General features: G+C 35.4%; 2 pseudogenes; both read right to left on the bottom strand.

The window, feature by feature from the left end:
• Positions 1-1201: 1201 nt before the first annotated feature.
• Positions 1202-2356, bottom strand: LOC109458233 (translationally-controlled tumor protein-like; annotated as a pseudogene).
• Positions 2357-7624: 5268 nt separating this feature from the next.
• Positions 7625-7733, bottom strand: LOC141572014 (U2 spliceosomal RNA; annotated as a pseudogene).
• Between the last annotated feature and the right edge of the window lie 483 nt (positions 7734-8216).

Here is an 8216-nt window from a genome sequence, read left to right as displayed (position 1 = left end):
ATATTTTAGGTGTTTTCCTCCCAATAAAATGTATTTTCAGAAATAAAAAGGGGACAAAGTAAGTATTAGCTCATCATACAAACTGACTGCGATATACTATTGACAGTGTCTACAAAATCAATCACATTGCAAAGTTTCATGACAATATGTGATAGCTAGTCTCTTAATAATCCAGGCCTTATTGATTTTCCATTGTTAGAGAAGAAGATAAAACTTTGCCTTAAGCTCAAGATTTGTCATTTGATTGTGGCTTACCCATCTTTGGAGAAAGCTCTTCAGGTCTAAGTAAGATTGTTTGGAGAATAACGCACAGGAGATTATTCTTACCAGGGTCATCACTTAAGAAATTTCTGCTCTTCCCTGTTCATGAAATCTTCTCCTTGACTCTTTTTCACCTGATAAACTCTCACAGTGATGACATAAGAATTCCCCTGGGAAAGTTGAGCTGTCTTTCAGGAATGGTATATGTCCAACTGTCTCTAGGAAGCCATCCAGGAATATACAATCTACACACCACTCTCTTTAAAATTCCTATTGCACTAAAAATTCCTAACAGTCCTTTAAACACTAAATTGTATAAAACTTGGTTTCCAGCATGGGTATCATCAACCCCACCTTTTTTTATATCTCTTGAAGTTCACTCCTAGCTATCGAATTTCCATTTCAGACATATTTAAATGATTACAAATAAATTTCTGACTACTCAGAAATGTACCAACAATAGAGAATAAGTTCTACAATGCCATCAGCTTATTTTATGACACTGTGAAATTCTTATCATAATGGATATAAATATTTATGGTACTGACCAAAGTTGGATTGCCGTCTTATCTATCTAAAACCATTGTTTTAGTATTGTTTAGTAAAGCCATATTTATATTATCCTGGTAAGCACAAGCTAGAGACTAAAGTTCTGAGTTTTACAGATGACTGAGAAGCAGTAACCTATATGTACAACATTCTGAAAAGCTCCCATCACTCACGTAAAGGTTATTAAAAGATGGTACTTATAAACCAATTTATGGAAAAATAAGAAAAAAAATTTTTTTGAGTTTCAATGCATTTTATTTCTGACAACCTACATGACATGTTTTTCTTTAAAAAAAAAAAAAAAAAAATGCTTCAGCTCCAAATCAATCAAGGTCAAAATAAAGGAAGAGCTTAAGGTAACGTAATATCAGTCCCATTTGTCCTAGTCCTGGTGTGTGGATCAAAAGCAGCAGCCAGTTATGATGACAGGTGATGGATTAAAACAGCCAACCTTGTTAACACTTTTCCATTTCTAAACCATTCTCAAAGAAAATCTTATATAGAGTCACACCATCCTCACGGTAGTTCAGCAGAGCAACCGTGCCATCTGGATTCATGTTTTCACCAAAGAAGAACTGGTAGTTTATGAAATGAGCAGGGATGTGCTTGATTTGTTTTGCAGCCCCTGTCATAAAAAGTTTTACTCTTGTTGGTCTCTGTTCTTCAAGTTTCCCTTGATTGATTTCATGTAATTCTTGATGCATTTCTTGTAGGATTCTTTGGTGAAGCTGGTTTCCTGCAAATGATGGTCCATGACAATATCAATACCAGTGATTAATGTGCTTTTGGTACCTTCGCCTTCCGGGCCTTCAGTGGAGGCATTTCCACCAATGAGCGAGTCATCAGCGTCACCCTCTGTTTTACTGACCATCTTCCCCTCCACCTCAAGGCAGAGCCCATCCGCCATCTCCCGGATCTTGTAGATGTAAGAGAACATCTCATCATGGCTGATGAGGTCCCAGTAGATGATCATGATGGCGGCTGGAAGGAGACAGCAACTTAGCAGGAGACTGGAGCAAACGCGATGCAGCCAGTGAGGCGCTGGGGGGAGAGATGGGGGAGGGTGTAGCAAGCAGGAAAGAATATGTTTTTATTTTAAAATGTGATCTGCAATAGACTGGGATGAGCTCAAGGATTTATATATAAGGATATTTCTTGTCAGATTACACATAAGATTAAAAACTCAAAAACATCATGAATTTTCAAGAAATAGAGCCACTATAAAGCAATATTATACATTCATTAAAAGAGTGTTTTAGGAGCATTTTTAATAACATGGTATATGTTCAAAACATACTGTTAAATTTTTAAAAGTAGATGGTAGCATTATGTACAGTTTGGTTTCTTATTTATTTTAATGTGTAAAAATCCAAAGCAAAAAATATACATTTTTTTAAATGTTAACTGTGATTAGCACTTGGAAATGAGTTGTTTTACTTCCTGATTTGTACCTTTCTCCACTTAAAACATTTTTCACAGTGCACATATATCACTTTTATAATTAGAAAGAAAACAGTAAACATTTTTTTAAATGATACTTTGTGTTGAAAATGCAGTTTGTAAATAAAATTCTGGTTCTAAAGTATAAGTTTTATTAACAACAAGAAAAATGGTGAACTAATAAAATTTTATTTGAGATTAAAAAAAATAAACCAACACTTTGATTTTGTTTTCCAAATACTATTCTGCAATAAATAAGAGAAATCAGGAATTTTTCAGAAGTGGTGATTGAATTCCAGTACTGAGGCAGGTTAAAGTCAAGATGAACTTTGAACATCTTTTTTTATTTTATTTTTTACATTTTTACTTTGCATATAATTGTTTTTGTTCTTAATTCCATGAGCATTACATAGGGAAGTAGCACCTTGCCCATGGCCCTCTTCCATTTTTGCTGGTCCTAATCCTAGACCTTTCCAAGGCTCAGATAAAAAGCTTCTTTTTCTATGTTGCTTTCTCTGACAAGCAAGAAGTACCCCTAAGGTACCAAAGAGTAAGGTGGTGCTCAAAAAATGATGCTGCCATGGCAAAAGGACACACGAAGTATCTTGAAAGGGCTCCCAATAGCCAAATTTGGGACACTTTGAGCAAGAAGATAATTATGGAAATGGATTGCATTCCACAGAATGAAACAAACCCATGAGTCCACAGTGATATAAAGATAGATAATAGATCATGAGTTAGATTAATAGATAGATAGATAGATATGTAGGTAGAAGGGAAAGCTCCTCTTTACTGTAAAATTCCCACTAAAATATGAGTTTTTAATAATTGTACTATGGTTATATAAAATATTAACATTAGATGATGTTTGATGAAAGACCAGGAATTCTTTGTTCTATTTGGCAACTTTTTGTGCATATTAAATTTTTTCAAGATGAAAAGTTAAAAATTAGGGTAATTTAAATAATAAGATGCAATTATTAAAAAATTAATATGTCACGGTTGTTTAAATTTGAAAAGGAGAAAAGAGAAATATCACAACCCATGGATTCATCACACAAAAGATTCATTGCTATTGTTTTGCTTTTTAATAAATACAGAGGGTGCCAAAAAAATGTATACACATTTTGAGAAGGGAAAAAACTATTAAAATTGTAATAATATATACCGATAACAAAAGATGAATACAAGTCACGTTTAACTTCTGCAGTTGCAAGAGATGCTCAAAGTGGTTACCATCAGTGTAATTTTAATAGTTTTTTTTTTCCTTTCTTAAATGTGTATATGGTTTTTTTGGGCACCCTCTGTATTTTTAAATTAATACATTTAAAAGCAAGAAGTTATGTATATCTAAAGAGAAAATTATAATGTCTTGTGGGTTTAAAGTATGTGACCCAGAATTTATATACAGGACACTAGATAACCATACTTCTAGTGTGCCGAGTCAGAATTAAATCTACATGTTGAAATACTGTAGGACGGTGGGCAGGTATCATCAGACAAGCCACAGAGGGCCTCTTCTTAATCACTCAGAGCAATCTTCTGGCCGAAACCACTATCCACCATTCCTACCTAGAGAGCATTAGCAGTAATTTCCATTGGTACCATCAACGCCCCCTACAGGCAGAAATGGCCAATGACAGTCACAGTCATAAGATGGTAACAAGAATTCCAACAGCAGAGAAAGAGTGTAAATTACATATAAATTATGTAAAATTGCTTGATCAAAAACCAAGAATCTTGATCAAAAACCAAAGCATTAGAAGTAACTGCAAGGCATCTACCTGGTAAGGCATCATTACATTAGTTACAAGCAAATAAACAAAGGCAGCTAAATGGACTGTCTTCCATTCACGACGACCAAAACCGTATTTCCTGGTGTGATGCTATTCCCTCCGCCTCCCCTGCTCCCCCCACCCCCACATATGAAATGGCGGTTTATAGGTGGACAATGGTGGAAAGCAAGTTTAGAGTTCCGTGTGAGCCAGCACAAGTGATCCTGTTCTCTCCAGCTGAAACTAGGCTGTTGCTATAGCAACAACCAAATGATGGACAGATTTTTTAATGTGCTGTGCTCTACTGAGATAAGAGCTTCCAGGATATCCACTGAGTATTTTCAAACCTGCTAAAATATGCACACTGTGTAATGATACTAAATGCTATGTTCCAAGATCAATTTTCAATGCCTTTCTTTTAAAATTAAAATGATAGACAACCTGAACTATTTTTAGTTCTAAATAACCATTTCCACTAATACCATTTTTATTCACTAGGAAGCCAAGTCAAAACTTTCATTCTTTGTGCAGCTCTGTTTATTTGTTTTAAGGAAGATTGGATTGCATTAATGAAAAAGTGTAGTGCCTACTAGATAACAGTAACTTCTTTCTGAGATGACTTTAATGCCAGGAGTTGGATAGGGACTAAGAAATCAGCACCGCAAAAACACAGTAAAATGCGTTTGGCCTTCACTCGCTGTATTCATTTGACTCATTCTCTTAAGAAAATACTGTAGCTACAAAGTAATCTCATTTTACTTGAAATAGGAATGAATAATGCTCATACTACAGTAGCATTTCTAGGCTATCAAGATTCAATGCTCTGAGTTTTATGCAAAATACTCTTGATTTCAATACACCTAAAATGCTTTTGACACCCAACATTAGAAAAAATGCGGTGAGGTGCTTAGAACTGCTGGAATTTGGAACAAGTGCTTCCTCAGACCACTGCCTAGCAAAGACCCTAGTAATGCCTGAAGGAATAATCCTGAAATCCAGGCAAACACTTTAGTGTGTTTATAATTATAATTTGATTTTTTTTAATTGAATGTGGATTGGCTTTACTAGGAACCTTAGGCTAAAATCATCTGTCCTAAGACAAAGACAGTCAGACTGATGGCCTTACATCAACTTTATTGAAGCATCTTAGAGAGAGAGAAGCACCCATGTCGTAAGAGTAATCAGCTCAATTAATTTTCACCGAAATAACACACCTGTGTAACCAGCACCTGGATCAAGAAACAGAATACTATAAGGACCACAAAGTCACCTTCCTGCTCCTCCCAGTCACTATCCCACAAACACAGTAACCATACCCTGACCACAAAGATTAGTTCTGCCTGTTTTCTGAGCTATATCTGAATGGAATCACACAGTGTATTCTGTCCGGCTCATTTAACTCAACATTATGTTTGTGAGATCCATCTATACTGTTGCTCGTAATGACAGTTTGTTCATTCTCATCCCTGTATAGAATTTTATCTGTGGTTCCATTAAAAAGATCTGGATCTGCTGTAACATGGTCAATTCTAGGAAATACTTACAATTTTCAAAATGACCTCAATGCTGAAAATCCAAAGGGGTAAGAGAGTTGGGAAATCCAACTGTCTTTTTCCTTGAAAAATTGAGTGATCATACCCATTTTATTGCTTTGACGGAAGTTAGGGTAAACATCAGACATGATTGCCTTTGAGTACTGAAAAGCCTTGAGAAATGGCATTTTTAAAATATACCCTAGTTTTTTGTGTTCAAATCCCAAATATTTTTTTCCACTTCTGAAACCCATCCTGAGATTTGGTGGATTGTTTCAGATAGGTGATAATTTGATTTCATCTTTTTTCTGTCTAAAAGGTCTAAAATGATTTTTGGAAAGGAAAAAATTACATATTGCCAGTATGGATATTTTCAAATATATGAAGGGGCAAAATTCCATGCTTCTGTACCAGTAGTATATTTTCAAAAATGTCCCCATTTTTGAAATTGTTGTTGTTAGGAATGCCAAGGGATAATTTGCAGAAGCTCTAGAGTAAATGTATTATTTTGAGAGCCTACAACATGTTACCCAAAGCACAACTCTAAATTTAGATTGCTTTCTTGGAGATTGCTTCCACAAATTTTCTCATATCAACCAAATGAGGATAACTTAACATGGTCAATGATTCATTCAAACACATAATATTCTCAAGTTCATTTCCATGAAGAAAAATGTGACCTCTGTTTTTAAAGACAAATATAGACCAAGGCTTAAAAGTTAAAATCAATTCTATTTTTTACACTACGCTGCATTAACTAATGAATCAAACACAGGCTATCTTTTTTTTCTTTTTTTGTAGGAGCTTTAGTGGCCAAGGAGTAAGAAACCGGGTGAATATTTTATCTTACATTCACTCCAAAAGATTTGAAAAAATAGGTTAGAACATTCAACAAACTAGAAGTGTGTCTTTTTAGCCAATAGTTGTTCCTCTACTCCTTATCAAGGTTTCCCTATTGATATCTTCAGAGAAAATACTTTGTGGTAAAAGAAGAGAGCAAGATCTAAATTGATTTCAGACTAAAACTTCACTTGTATACACACATGCACACACACACACACACACACACACACACACGTGGTTTTTTGTGTATACATAAAACATGAAATTTAAAACAGATCTGCTGTTAGGATTGCCCAGTTGGTCAAGAACGGGCCAAAATCAATCTTGATATCCTGGTCTGCAGGGATCAATTTGTCCACGAGGTCAAGACTAACAATGAGCCCTCCATTTCTCTCTGCATCTCAGTTTCATTTTATATATAACTCAAAAAAAATGACTATATAGTCTAACATACTTTGATTCTTCTTTAGAAATAAATCAAATTGCGAGAGGCAGGAAGGAGGTCAGAGCAGAGGCCGGGAACTCAGTGATTACAGTTAAAGGATGTGGGAGGTCTGGCCGGCCAGTGGCAGGTTAGGAATAAATAATTACCTCTCTGGGGATTTCAGGAAAGGCCTCAGGATCTAGGAACAGTAATAAATATACAGAAATGTGCCTACTCCTAGTGCCCTTGAACTTCCTGCTGACATGTGTGGGAGACAGAACATCAGGGAGCAGGATCCGCCCCAAATCGAGGCGAGTTCAGAGGACATGCCTCAGCAAACCATGTGGCACCTCACCCACTTCAGAGAAGGATATGGAATTTGGATTTTTTAAAATGAACTTCTTTTATTTTAAAGTAGTTTCAGATTTACATAAATAGTACAAAGATGCTATAGAGATTTCCCATATGCCCCCAACAATTTCCTGTATTATTAACATCATATGTTATCGTGGTCCATTTGGCACAATTAATGACCCAATATTGATACATTATTATTAATTAAAATCCAAACTTCATTCAAAATTCCTTAGTGTTTACTTAATGTGCTTTTTTTCTGTTCAAGAACCCCATCCAGAAGACCACATTACATTTAGTCTACTTAAAGTCCTTCTGCCTGTGACAGTTTCTCAGAATTTGCCTTGTTTTATGATGACTTGACAGTTTTTTGAGGAGTGCCAGTCAGGTATTTTGTAGAATGTCCCTCAGTAGGGCTCTATCTAATGTATTTTTGGGTTTTGTTTGTTTGGTTTTGGTTTTTGTCCTCAGATAGAGGACGTATCAGATATTAAATTGATAAGAATAAGAAACTGATATTACACTTAATGTTATCCAAAAAGTCAAGACACAAATGTTTTTCCAATGGTTCGAGTGGGGTGATGGATTTGGGAGTAAGACAATAAAGGAACAGTGCTTTTCTCACACATGCTGCTGTCTGCCTGATTTATCACTGTTGATCTTAACCTTGGTATTAACCAAAGTAATGGCCGTCAGATTTCTCCACTGTGAAGTTACTCTTTTTCCCCGTTTCATACTAATACTATAATCTTTGGAAGGAAGTCACTACGTACAGACCACACTAAAGGCGGGGAGTTCAGCTCTTTCTCCTTGAAGGAGAAGTGTCTACATAAATTATTTGAAATACTCTGCATAGGATATTTGTCTCTTTGCTCCCATTTATTTATCCAATCATTTATATTAATATGGACCCAAGAATATTTATTTTATACTTTGAGTTATAATCCAATGCTACTTAATTGTCTTGCTCAAATTATTTCAACTTTGGCCATTAGCAGCTCTTTCAGTTAGTTCCTGCGTCCCTTTGACATACCACCA

The sequence above is a fragment of the Rhinolophus sinicus genome, chromosome 2, assembly GCF_057876585.1.
Source record: "Rhinolophus sinicus isolate RSI-liver-muscle chromosome 2, RSI-T2T, whole genome shotgun sequence".
Classification (NCBI taxonomy): Eukaryota; Metazoa; Chordata; class Mammalia; order Chiroptera; family Rhinolophidae; genus Rhinolophus; species Rhinolophus sinicus.
This window is presented reverse-complemented; position numbering and strand designations above follow the sequence as displayed.